The sequence below is a fragment of the Cryptomeria japonica genome, chromosome 8 (genome assembly GCF_030272615.1).
Source record: "Cryptomeria japonica chromosome 8, Sugi_1.0, whole genome shotgun sequence".
NCBI classification, from domain to species: Eukaryota; Viridiplantae; Streptophyta; class Pinopsida; order Cupressales; family Cupressaceae; genus Cryptomeria; species Cryptomeria japonica.
This window is the reverse complement of record NC_081412.1, coordinates 479,958,113-479,973,189: the sequence shown is the minus strand read 5'-3', so window position 1 is coordinate 479,973,189 and position 15,077 is coordinate 479,958,113.

Sequence of the window (15,077 nt, the reverse complement as noted above, 5' to 3'; positions counted from 1 at the left end):
CTATACGTCCATTTTCTTGGCACAAAGTTCTATAGAAGTAGTCAAGGAAATGAGGTTGGTCACTAAACTCATCAAAGAAATTGTCCAAATGGCGGATAGTGCTCTCTTCACTTTCATCCATTACCATCATGATCATCCCTAGGCAGTGAAATATGTCGATCGCCCTATCCTTCAAAGTGTACCTATACACGTTCTTCAACCTTGCATGACACATGCGCCAAATACAAAGCAATACACGACACTCAAATACCACCCTTATAAAAAGACAACAAAAGTACATAAACAAGACATCCAAGCACAATGAGATGTGTCATAATAATTAAGATGAAAAAATGCAACTAACAAAACACGACATACTGTATGACTTGTATATTTTCAATGCAATCGTCGGTCAAAAAGGTGTTGATCCTCCAATCAGGTTTGGCCTACTTTCCTCGTCACTACAACTCCACCAACCAGGCCTGAATGTCCTTGCTCTTATTCCGTGAGCACACTTCCCATGCAACAGGCACCCCAGATTGTTGTTCATTGAAAACTAGTAGCAAATACAATTGGTATTGTTTGGAAATCAACCAAACACAATTGTTAGCTCAAATAAGGATAGTGCGCAACTAATCTCCGCACAAAACAACACTACATACAATTTCTAAAAATCGTCCAATGACAATGGCTTTTGCATAGTTTTGAGTACCTAAATCTTCATGATCTGCATCCTTATAACATCAAAAAAAATGACACGGAAAAAACATTCTGTTTTGCAAATCTTGGAGTTTAATTTTATTTTTTCTGTGCTATTTTGTGTGGAGATTAGCCACTACCATAAATGCATCCATATTTTTAAAAAAACGTAAATAAGAATGCGTAGAAAGGATTCAGAGGATGTAACCCCATATTTATTAGTTGCAAAGGTGGAATCCATGGAAATAACTGAGTTGTGGGACTGTACGACCATCATGTTTAGCATCCATGGAGTTTGGATCCCCATGATGAAAGGTTGGTCAGTGCCTTGAGGCGGTTGGAAATAAAAAAAATTAGTCACATCCTCTAATTGCCATAGCATTATACTATTGGAATCATTGGCTTTGTTCTGTGAGCACTTGGACTTCACCCTCCTCCATGCATTCAAGACATCCTTACGTGTTAGGAATTCGTCTCTCTTCCTGAAAAAGGTACAAAAATGATGATCATATAGGTATCTATCCATGATAGAATCAACACTAACATCCATTAGCAATAATCTCTCAACATAACTTTTGCATTCAGCTGAAAGGTTTGGAGAAAATCGGGAACGTGGCTCATTCATTATATCATCAACACCATGACAAAATTGACCATTTGCATCAACATGAAGCCTTTGATTGAATATCAATATAGCTACATCCGACTACCTTTCATCACCTTAATGATAATGTGGCACTGGCAACCTCGTTTCTTTGTAAAGTTCCCTACTCGTTCCTTTGTGGGAGGATCATTCCTATGGTCATCTGGACCATAAACACACTAATAACTAGAATCCATATTGTCATGTTGTCAACAACCAATCTAAAGACAAATAAAATATTGCATACATATTACATGAATGATGCAATGTACTCACCACAAATACATCGTCGTCGAGTGCTCTTTTGTTTCCACTATGCTTCTCATTATGATGCGTACGGATAAATGCAGCTTTCACACGTTCAACGAAGGCTTCTCTTGTAAGAAAATCATCCAATCTATAAAGAGGAATTGTTGCACAATGGTCAATATGACCATCAGCTTCAACAACAATTGGACTCCAATGGAGATTGCTGGCTAGAAAATGACCAACTCCATTCCCAACATCTTGAACTTGTAAGTCCATTAACAAATGTCATTTGCATTGTCTCCCCATCCTAATAACATATGCCACAGGATAATCTTCTCATGAATGCTAGACGTTATTTCTTCCCATAGGTGAAAGATAACATAAAACAATAAATAAATAATTAAAAACTACGTTGGTTCGCTGTCTATAACAATTCATCATTAACACATTCAAATAGTTGTTTGGAGGTATCTCAATAATGTATTATTTTGACCGTAAATGTATTGATATCCTCCATCACTAAAGTGATTCACTTGTTCAGTTAACCTTACATAACAATATCAATGTTTATATGTGTTATGGAGATGTTGCCTATGTATGTCGTTCCATTGGTTTCATGAAAATAACAACAGAAAAAAGAGAAATTGTTGCATTCTGTACATAAAATGTTGAATCAGTAATATAGAGAAATAAAGCAAGCATGCCACCGAATGACACCCTAGCAAGTGTGGGTGGAAGGCATGCAAGTGGAAGAGCACTTGGTGTTCTACACAGTGCATAATGAAATTTGATGTCTGGGGATATTGGTCACCCCACATTGACGTATTCTGAAGAAGGGTTGACACCCTTGAATTTGGCAAGGACTAAATACCTTAAATACACATATACAATGAATGCAGCATCCTAGCCCTATGACCAATTTTCCCACATGAAAGATGTTGGGAAACTATGTGAATTATTTCCAGTAATGTGAAACAAGTAACATTGCTGCAACCGGACTCAGATATCAAAGAAATCATTGATATCTCTTCAAAAAAAAATGAAATTAACAATTCACAGAAACAAACAAAGCGTAAAAAAGAATGGCATCCTACAATCTATACGTAGAATATGGCCAACAACATAAACTAAATGATACATTCTTCTAATGAGGATGCCAAATATCGGTTTCCCAACAACTACTAACTTCCCGTTTACACATTTTGTCAATCCAACATTGTAATCATATAGCTAATTGCATAGAGGTAATTTTTGTTTAAGGGGGATACAAACCTGGTTTACCTGAGGAGATATTTTCACAAATAAAATGAATGGTTTCAAGAAATGTGCATCGTACACCATCAAGTACACCTCATATCATCCATGAACTTAACTTAGTCATATTGTAAAAAACAACATGATATACAACCTGCAAGCCTCTATCGTGAATTAGTTCAAAAACCTCCAATATTAGTCAACATACCATGTAGATGACTAACAAAACCGAAGAGCATATAACAAGAGAATGACATTGAGTTTCGCATTTAAAAATGTTACATGGAAAGGATGAAAGGCATGCACACCAAAACCCACATATGTCTATTGCTGCCACCAACCTCACTAATAGAGCTCATTGTTTTCATTTGTAGATGTAAAGCTCAATTAGTAATAGAAAGGAGGCAAATCTTAAAAATATGATGCATCCTACGAACGGTGACTAGAAGTTGTGCATGTAGTGAAGAGAATTCAACGATCAATCGTCACCTCTCTCATTGGTTATGCATTTTATTTTGTGTAGTGAACGGAAAGAGGTGATGATGGTATAAAAAGAATACAAGAATCATTTTTCAAAACAATGATCCAGTACCGCACTACACAACTAAAGATTCTTGCACCACCAGAAACAAATGGTAGTTTAGATAGGAGGTCTAGAAATGAGAATTTAGAGCCTTTGAAGAAATGCAACTGCAGAAAACACATTTTCATCAACTACCAAATATTGTTTCTGTGTTTGGCCCAACTTTAATCAAAAATAGCTTAAGCCCATCTCTCCTTCTGGTCACTAAAACTGTGCTTGCACATCATACAAACCAAATACCTCATTTCCGAGGATTGGAAAACACAAGTAGTTATCCTACCAGCAACATTTGAATCATATTCAACTTAAAACATAACCCGACTATTGAAAAGAAATGCCCACGCTATAAGGGGAGCCAACAAAGGTTTTCAAACAACTGGAATTTTTTTTGGAACTTTTCAAATCTGCTCAGTCTCTATCTCTGCTTTGCATTTCATTTAAATTTTTTTTGCATTTCTTGTCAAAAGCAAAAAGGTTGTCCTCACTTAAATTAAATCACTTTACTATACTATTATTGACTCAATTAAATAACTACACAATTTTAAAATGAAGAGAATTGATCTCAATTCAACTATGCAATTGAGACTAACACTGAAACTTAATGAGATGATCTCCTTAATTGTTCTTGTTTAGAACTTGATTAATGGCCAAGAAGATTCCTATAATTGTTGCACTGAATGCAACATTAGAAAATTGCACATATGCAACATGATCAACTATATGCAATGCCTCAAAATGCAATTTGATTAGCTATATGTAATGCCTCTATATGTTGCATTGAACACACATATCTTTTCTTTTATCTAAAGACTATGATCACAATTCAAGGTTGTCTATTATCAAATTGGCATCTACTTATGATAGAGGATGTACTAATTGAGCACCCTAAGTTTGCACTTGTCAAAATTTTACATGAATTTTTTTAAAACACTCTCACTTTTTAATCTAAATTAAACTATCATAAATGCCACAACACACAATGTAAATTCAAAACACAATAAACACAACTATGGTTTTCCACACAGTAATCTTTGTAGAAAACATGATGGTTTTCAGGTTAATTAGGGGAGCATAGTCAGGGTTAGGGTTTTCTATTCCCTTATCAGCTCCACATATATTATGGCTCTTCATTACAAGGGAAAAATCTATTACTCCATTCATTGCAAATTTTTCATCTAGATTTATCCCATGAAAATAGTGTCATTTGTTAAATTAATTGGCTTAAAATTTATTCCTTGATAATCTTATGTGAAACATGACCATTCATTTTTCTTTTATGAAAACCTTCGGAATCAAAGTCCTTTGTTCACTCAAACTCAACAAACCTCCTTCCTTATCATTTTCATAACCAAGTGTTGTATGCATTAAAAAGGGCAAACAACACCAATGACCTGGGAATTTACAACTACTTTGGGTTATGTAAAAGCAAGCCACTAGGATCACTTGATATTTTATAAAGAAGACCCAATTTCAACACCCAAAGGGTATGTATGAGAAATCTGAGAATTAAAAATCTCACGAGACCTTATATGACTCAGAAAAGTTCACTTCGTGTTCAAATGAAGTGTACATTTTTCGACAATGTTTGATTGTTTGTTAAATGTTATTATTTGAGATGTTTGAAAAGTTTAGTATGATATTTTCAATGTACATTATTGCATGGTAGACTTGTCTTTTGATGGTATTCTTGAAGTGTTTATAATGCTTAAGCAACATTCTCCAACATACTAAAGGTTATCCTAAAATGCTTGTATATGTTAAAATTTTGCATATGGGAAAAACATGCAAGTTAATTTGAAGGCTTGAATTTTAATGAGATTATGAAGATCCAATGTTGGAGAGTGCAATAATGTTAAGCAATAATTTTGAAGTGCATAGCAGTTTCCACAATGTTAAGAGAATACATAAGAAAAACTTAGAAAGTTGCAAACATATATTTAAGGTCGCCACAATGTGGTAAAGTACAAAAAATTGAATCTTACATACTATTTGTGTAATGTTTGATGATGTATAGGTCTAATAAAACCAGATCCAATGTGACTAAATTTTTTTCACAGAATACCTTTGACGTATTTCAAGGTGAATAATAATGAGGTATTGTATGAAAATATTGGCTCATGTTGTAGTTATTTTCAATAAAGGAGTTCAAATCATGTATTCTAGCCAAGAGGGAATGGTCAAGCACCAATCAAATTGGTTTTTATTATAGAAATGGAAGAGTTGTTTCTATTAGATTATTGTTTGCATAAAATATAATTTAATTTATAACATTTCAAATAGTATTTACTAACAATAACAATAGCTTATACTAATTACTAATTTATCTACATAATTGATAATATACTAACATAAAATATAACAAAATTCTAACCTTTCACTAAGTGTTAAAAAACAACAAGACTAGGTTAAAGTACAACCAAAGATGCCAACACTATAGAGATGTTGTCCAAGGAACAAGAAATCACCTCTATATTCTTATTTTGAATAACAAATCATGGTGATATTCCCAAAATAACGAGAGTAAGGATGAATGCACTCAAAGGGAGTAAAATAAGTTAAAGTACTGATAAATGCCACGATACACACATGTAAATTCAAAACACTGTAAACAAAACTATGGTTTTCTACACAGTAATCTTTCTAGACATCACGAGGGTTTTTCAGTATATTAGGGGAGCATAGTTCAAATGCACGTTTTTGGTCGAAATTGAATATGCATACTTTGTTTCACCGAAAAAATGCAACTTCAGAGCACAAAAACCCAAACAAATTCCATGAATAACTCAAATTCCAACGTTAAAGAGATGGGTTTCTTACTCACTAGTTTTTTTTTGTGTTGAATTCTTCCCTAACCCTTGCCAAATCCAACCCCCTTTCCCGTGGTCACAAAAACACTAGTTCCCGCCAATTTCAAACGCACAAAACCTTGCTTTTTTGGGCAGAAATTAGAAATCCATACTTTGTTACACCATAAATATGCCATTTCAAAGACCTAAAACATTAAAAAAAACTCCATGAATAACTGAAAATTGCAACATTAAAAGGATGTGTACCTTACTAGTTTTTTCTCTTGAATTCTTCCTTCACCCTCTCCAACCTCCTTTCGTGTAGTGAAAAAACCGTTGCTATCCCTGGTCTCTCTTTTACGACGTCCAAAAATCGTTCGCAGCCTGCGTCTTAAACAAAGAAACCATCGTTGTTTTCCTAATCATGTATCTTGCAGCGAATATTGTTCCTTGCAAGTATTGTAGTGAAAACGATGTGTTTACCACACAATTGTTTGCCATCATAAACCTCTCACTGACCGTCCTGGTTATGGACACCAGCTACACACAAGACATTTACCACCAAAAGGAACCGCCAAAATGGGTCGCGCATCGACTTCATTGTTTCTAGCCATCGGGAAGGTCTTTGTTGTACACCACCAGCATCCCTTTTTCCTGCCACCATCTTTGTTGTACACCATTCCCGACTGTCGCAAATTCCTGACGTTTAAATGTGTTGGCGATGAGTTTTCGGCTATGGTGGAACATGAAGCCCTCCACTGCAGGGCCCATGAAAGTCCACCTATGTATGGCAGATGCGCATGGTGGTGTACGACGTTCTATATTATGTGGAGAATAACCGCTTCCAATCTTCAATCTCTTTCCAGTTGTCCACCTCAACAAGCTTTGAAATAATATTTCAGCCAGGTCAGCACAATGAGAAACATGAGCACAAGGGGCGTACAAACACTTTTAATGTCACCCACAAATTTGCTTGAAATACGTACAAGACTTGTGATGGCATTAATGATATAACATAGCTTTGATCTTGTCTTAAGTGTACCATTCATCACCTTGTATCAGATAAATGAATATAGACGGAGGTCATTTATATAGTTGTAAATTTGAACACTAAATTTTTAAATTTTAAATTCAAAATAAATTACATTGACATTTTTAATAGTTTTGTGAATTGATCTAGCACACATTTGTGTTGATTTGTGGTTATGTAGTTGTACTTAAAGATATTCATTTATTCATTTTAATATCTAGAAATGTCGGGATGTGAGATAAGATATGGGTCAAAGAACTCAAATAGGGACTACTTCTACATTATCTACTTTTGATGTCATTCTAGATGTGTTCCATATTGTTTTACTATTCTTAATCATTGTTCCAAAATTGTTGAATTAGTCGAACTAGGGGTCTAATAGAGGAGAACATGTCCCTTGTGATTTAGCAAATTCTCTAAAGGTCTTTGAAAACAACACTAGTCCTTACCACAATTTAAATATTAAAAAAAAGATGTCAGTGAATTCCAACTTGTCATTATTTTGTTACTTCATTCCTAAACGTACGATACATGTACTTGCAATTAGAGATGGGCTAGGAGTTATCGACTCTTCTGCAACATTCACTATGCACACCACCACTATTGTAGATAAAACTACTATGCAAACAAAGTTGTTTGCCTTTATCGTTCCAAGGGGTGGGATTTGTCTAACAGAAATAGAGGAAAATCCAAGATAAATGAGTGACAAGATTTGTTTGAGCAAGGGATATTTAAACCCTCACATGTGACCTCTAAGTTGTTTGGCATATGTCCATGGCCTATTTCAAAGACAAACAATTGCATGAATATGTGCCTTATGCACAACAAACAATGACAAAATTTATAAGGTTGTTTAATATTTACCACAATTTCTTTCTCATTAGACAATATTTTTTCTAAAATTTTCACTAATGAGAAATTACGTTGTTAACTAGGAAAAAGAACCACCATCCAATCACAAATTCAATCTTCATATTTTTTTAACATTAAAAAAAAGCAAATTAACACAAAACATTATAAATCCAAAGAACTTTCTTATCATACAACAACTAAGACAAAAAAGTATAACACAAACAAAAACATAAAAAAATATTATTACAAGTAGAGAGTAATAATTACAAAAGAACCTAGGGGAGAGGACCCAATAGTTGAGCATGCTAACTTCTCGCTTCTCAAAATCCTACATGGAAATTTCAAATCACTCCCATTTTTTTACAGCAACTTACTTGGCAAGTCCCCTGCTTATAGCAAAGGTTTTTGGGCCACACCATCAAATATGATGACACATCGATATGCTTTTTGCCAAGGTGTCCAAAACACCCCCAAAAAAAGGTGAGACCAATAGTCGTGCATAAGGGGCCCCCATACTTGTGCAGTTGATGTGGCATCACATGATTGGTTGTTTTCACAAGGGTACATTTAATTCAATGATGGGTATTAAAGTCACGACTATTGGTGCAATGTTGTCAAAAAAATTGAACATTAAATCAACAAGTATGGGTATTAAATCAACCACTGCTATCACAACAATTGGAACACGCTCAGATACTGGGTCCTCTCCCCTAATAGATCTAAACAAATTTAATTGAGTGTTGATGCTAAATGAAACCTTGACATGATCAAGCTAGGTTTAGAGCGTAAGTTGGTTATAAGTGAGAGTAAGATGATTCGCCCTATCTTGAGCTAAACTCTAGATTGTTGGACTGCCCCTACTGATATGAGAGAGAGGAAAGTTGTAATTACTTCTCCACTCAAATATAAAGATTCGTTAACAATAAAAAAGACGATTACAATTAATAATAATGTTTGAATGAATGAATTTTACTGATGTCCACTACACCAACAGTCTGAACGACGAAGGGTCTATCCCTAACCATTGTTGAATATTTGGATGATTAACATACCCTTTCAAAATGAAAATTAAAAAAGGAGGGACCCATTATATGCCACGACACCAGCACAACCACGAATCCGTGATGCATCCACGTGACTGGCAATCAAATCCACGTGACATGCAATCAAATCCTGCTTTACAAACTCTCTGTCCACGTAAGAAAATATTTCAGCCTTGTCAGCACAGCGGGGAAAATGAGCACGAGGGGAGTACGAACACTTTTGATGTCACCCACAGATCTAGTTGGCAGGCTTAAATGTTCTTGGAAATTTTTCCATTTGCCATTAATGAATTGAGACTCCTATCTCAACACTATCGAAGGCAACACCACAAAGACAAACTAGCTAGATTTTTTTTTTAGTACACAATTATATTATGTCCTATACCACATAGCTGCCAAAAATGTATGAATTTGTCCCCCCTCTTTGAATATTATTCGTGTCATTTTTGAATTGGATTGTGTTAGAATATTTTATCAATATTTTGAGTCATACTTTATCATTATGATAATAGAGAGTTCGAAGAGAAGAAAAATTCAGCTGAAGTGATTTGAAATGTTGATGATAAACTCTAACATAATCAAGGTCAAAAAGAATATTGAATAGCACAATGGATTGTGAAACTAATTATCATTTATTATATGTTCATTTTTTGTTCAATGAGGATTCAAACACTAAATATGTTGTGAACTAGTCATGCCGATTGTAGAGAAATGTAATGATGAAAATTGCATGCTCATGTTCATTTTCTCTTATATTTTATGTTTGTTTTTATTAGAAGATTCTTCATATAATATTGAGTCTGCAAGTGACATTTTCTTTTATGAATTTAGTTAAAGAGATCGCCCCATTCAAATCACATGTCACTCATGCATAAAGATTGATCTCAAGTACTAAATATGTATTGTTCATCACCTTGTATTAGATAAATGATTATAGATTTGAGCAAGGTCCTTTGCATAGTTGCAAATTTGAAGAGTGAAATTTAAATTTTAAATTCAAAATAAATCACATTGTCATCCCCTAATAGTTTTTGTTCATTGACCTAGCACAAATTTGTGGCTATGTAGTTGTATTTAAAGATATTCATTTTAACATCCAAGAATGTTGGAATGCGAGATAAGATATGGGTCAAAGAGCTAAAATAGGAACTAATTCTACATTATCTACTTTTGATGTCATTCTATGCCTATTGTATATTAATTCACTATTCTTAATCATAGTTCCAAAGTTGTTAAATTAGTAGAACCAGGGGTCTAATAGAGGAGAACATGATCCTTATGATTTAGCAAATTATCTCAAGGTCTTTGCAAACAAAACTAGTCCTTACCAAAATTTAAATATTAGAAAATAGATGTTAGTGAATTCCAACTTGTTGTATTTTTGTTACTTCATTCCTAAAGGTACAAGTTCAAATCTACCAGCCATATCATTTCTACACTCATCGAGATCAATTTTGTGGACATGAATTTGACCCAAGGTGAAACATAGTAAATTTCTAGAATCTAAAAAAGCCATCTATGAGAGTCCTTGTAATACATTATAACAAATCCATTATTGACATTTTCTAGATTGTTTTCTTAGCTTTAGAAAATATATGAAAACATGTGAGTGAATTCTAACTTGTCATATTTTTGTTACTTCATTCCTAAAGGTACAAGCTCAAATGTATGAACCATATCATTTCTACACTCATGAAGATCAATTTAGTGAACATGAATATGAACCAAAGTGAAACATAATGAATTTCTACAATCTGAAAAAGCCATCCGTAAATTGAAAGCATATTCTTTTCACTTAGATCTTTTACAATTTAGAGAAAGCATATTCTTTTATTTTGTATCTTCGTATGCATTGTATTATGTATTGATCAGATCCCAATAAAGATTCTTTTATTTAGATCCATCATTTATGATATGAATAGACATGTTATACCACAATCTTCCATTCATCTTCTTATATTTCTAATGACTTTATTTTTAGGAAGCTAGTTTTAAGTTGATTTCTCTATCTTATGTACTAAGACATTCCTTTTGCCCATCTACTTTTGTTGTTCTTTATTACAAACTATTTTGATCCCTTCTAAGCATGCAACAAGATTTTCATGGTTTTGGGTTTTCAAAGTTTTAAATTAAATAGCACTCAAGAGGAAATCTTTAGATGTTTTACATAAAATTGGAGTAATTTGTTTATAACATGTTAGTAATATCAAAATTCTTCCTTGTAGTATATATACTAAATATTCTTGAAATTTAGTCGAGTATTGATTTGATAGAAATCAAGGTTAAAATTTTATGTGAAAGTATAATGTTGTAATTGTACATTAGGAGTTTACTATTCAACTCGCAAGTGAATTATTTGGATAGAAGGATTATAGTGAAGATAAGAAATAAATCAAATGATTAGATGAGTAACTTTTAAATTAAGTCACAGTCATTAATTCTTATTCTTAGAATAAGTGAAATACCAGAATGTCGTGGGTAACGATACCGTCTGTCGTTGTCCTACGGCCGATTGCTGCTATTGTCCTGCCTCCTGCTCGATCCATAGGTGAGGTTGTTGTCCTTCCTGTGGCTCTCGTTCGCTCCCCTGGTGTCAGTGATGTTTCCCCTCAGTGTGCTACGAATGGGGATCTGCGGGGGTTTCTATCGGTGCCATGGTGGGGGGTTCGAGGGGTTCTTCGCCTCTTACTTTGGATGCTCGACTACTGCCTTCAGTGCGGGCCTTACCCTCTTCGGGGGTGGGTGCTGAGTCTGCTCCGCCTCTTGGGGGTGTCCTTGCTGGGGTGAAGATAAAGGTTTCCCCTGTGGCTGAACCTTGCAAGTCCAAGATTGATCATGCACCTGTTGTTAATACAACAGATGGTGATCCGGTGCCTTCGGCGCCCTTTGCTGCGGATTGGGCTTCCCATGGCTTGGGGCTTCTGGTTGTTCCCGTGTGCAAATCCTTGGCTTTCAGGGTGTCTGCTGACACTGAAAAGGAGATCATCCACAACTCCTCTATGATTGAGTCTCTTGGACTGATTTGTAGGTTTCGGGGCTTTTGGCCAAGCCTTCCTCAACTGCACACTTAGATTTCCCAAAGCTGGGAATTGATTTGAAAGGGTTCAGTTAACATCTTTCCTTTAGCCAAGGGTTTTTTCATTGCTAAATTTGAACATGCAGAGGATAGATCGAAAATTTTATGTAGCAATCCTTTCAGCTGGGAGGATAAATTTGTTTTGATGGTTAAACCCTGGTTCTCAGATTTTAACCCATCTATTGATTCATTTAATGAGATTCCTATCTGGGTTAGGCTCCCTAACCTTCCCCTTCATCTATGGATGGACTCTCTGCTAGAGGAAGTGGGGGAGGCTTTAGGCGAATTCCTAATGATTGATAAGGATTCTTATCATATTTATCATTCTACTTATGCTCGAATTTTGGTTAACACTGATATTTCTAAAGGGCTCCCAACTGAGATTGAGATTCAATCTTCCTTGGGATCTTGGGTCCAACTGCTCGACTTTGAGAGTATCCCTTAAAAATGTCAAAAGTGCTTCCAAACTGGGCATGTTGCTGCACAGTGCGAAATAGATAAAAAGAAAAAAAGATATGTTTCTTGGTGGAAAGGTTCCTCCTTTGAACACTATTTTGTTCGAAAGAAAAGCTTCTCCTAGGTGGTTGTGCAGGTTCCTCAGGCCGATGTGGTTGTTGCCTCTGGTTCGAGTGTTGCTCCGCCTGAGGTGTGTGTGGATGCTTGTGGTGGCATCCTGACTGATCATTTGAAGGATGTTGGATCTTCTTCTTTGGTGGATGACCTTCCCGCTTCCCAGATTGCTGTTGGATCTTTGTCTGATTCTTAGATTTCTATTGTCTTTACCTCTCTAGATGCTGCCTCTATTCCTCTTGGTGTTGCGAGGTCCTCTTTTTTGCACCCGTCTTCTTGGAAAAAGATTGTTGCTAGGGTTTAGGATGGATGAATTACCGTTAAAAGTAAGAAATATAAATCATCCTAGTCCTCTTTTGATATGACCCTTCGATCCCACAAGGGTAGGTCAAATTCTTGAGCCGTCCTGGTAGGGTTGGGGCTGCTGGTTTTTGCAGCTCATTGGTTTTTGTTGGGGGTCCTTCTTGTGTTGTCCCCCATGTTTTGTATGGATGTGTCGAGTCTCATTTGTGTTATGTTTCTTTGGATGGACTTCCAGGCTTATCTTTCGGTTCGGGTTGCAGGTCCTTCCAAAACCTGTTTTGTATAGGCTTTCAGGTCCCTTCAAATCTTGTTTTCCCTTATTCAAAATCTTTTAAATTAAGTTTGTGTAATTATTTCTTGTGTGGAATTGTAGGTTAAGATAGTAAAGTAATCACTTACAAGAACCTCACTATATATTTTCAGAATCAACAATTCAAATAAAGTTCCTTATTTTCTTAAAAATAAATGTTAGTAGATGTATCGAATACATGCCCCTTGAGATAAATATTATTGATTATTTTAGAAGAAACTTTGTTTGCTCTTAAATTGATGGGGCATTCTTACTTAGAGACAGAAAATTTATTTTGATGTGATTTTGATTATTACTCTATGAAACAGAAATTGTCTAGTTGATCTTAACAACTCATTATGTAACTATGATCATCATTAAAGGAAATTTATGGGGATGAAAGGAATTTCAATATCATCATATGATATCTACATACTAAAGTGCTTTATCTATCTATAAAATCTACATCTATGGTCATTAGCCAACCCATATGATTACTATAATTCATGAGTATGGTTTTCCCTTTGTAGCATCATAAATTGTAACCTGGTACAATTCACACCTCATTCTTGGACCCCTACTTTAGCATGACTCATTTCAGTTCTCCCCTGGACCTGTTTTGGCCCATTTTACTCCAAATTTCATGTCACCCTGCTACATGTTTGAGTGGACCCCATCCTGGGACCACGCCTTCTTGTTTGCCACCTTGTTTGCCCTATTTTAGGAGGACAAGGGCACTTGGGGAACCCCTATATGGACCAAGGTACCCTAGGCACCATGGTTCCCCTTGAACATGCCCCAATTGGTGCAGTCATGGAAGGGGAGATTCCTCAAAGAGAACAATCCAGACTGTGCAACACATGAAACACAACACAAACAATTCAATGTGATGGAGGAAATGCAAAATCAAACATATTATATTGAGAAATTCGAGTACAAGCTGGTTGGCAACATCCGGGCTCAAGCAAGAATGCAAGCCAACTCTGGATCTCCTAATCTTCTAGTAAATTCTCTATATTCTATCTACCCCTTCCGTATGCTTAATTACATTGATTTATATTAAATTCATGACTCTATAATGATCCACGTTGGCCCAAGATGTAACAATTTTTGATGAATAAAAATACAACGTGTAGAACCACAAGGTCGGCCTCCACCAAAAGAATTCATTTGGAAAGAACATAGAATTATGTGTGGACCTAAGAAAAAGGTCGGCCACAAGCCAAGGAACATTGGAAGCAATGAAATTAGGCTCTACAAGCTACGAAAATGATCCACAAAATTCTCCATTAGCAAAATAGGTCCTAGAGGCTTCGATGCTCTGATTAGCAAAACTAGCACATATTATGGAAGCGATAACTTGCCGAAAAAAGATCCAAACATTCTGCAAAATTAGGATAAGATAGATGAACATGTCCACCAACAAAAATCTAGCTCCACCAGATCTGGTGAACAAATGTGGCAAAACACTGAAACTGCAAAGACGAACTAAACATAAAACAATCTAGAATGTAAATGTTTTTGGGTGATGCAAGATTGCCAAGAACAAGGGACTCTCCTACATCAGACATCTAGGGTTGATGAAAATTGAGCCCCTCACTTTGTAGGGTCCAAAGGAGAACCAAGACGTTCTACCTCAATCATAGAAATCCATGACGAGTCTTCAACTGGTTTTCCCTTCCATTTCATAAGATACTCTTTGTATTGTTTGCCTTGGGTGC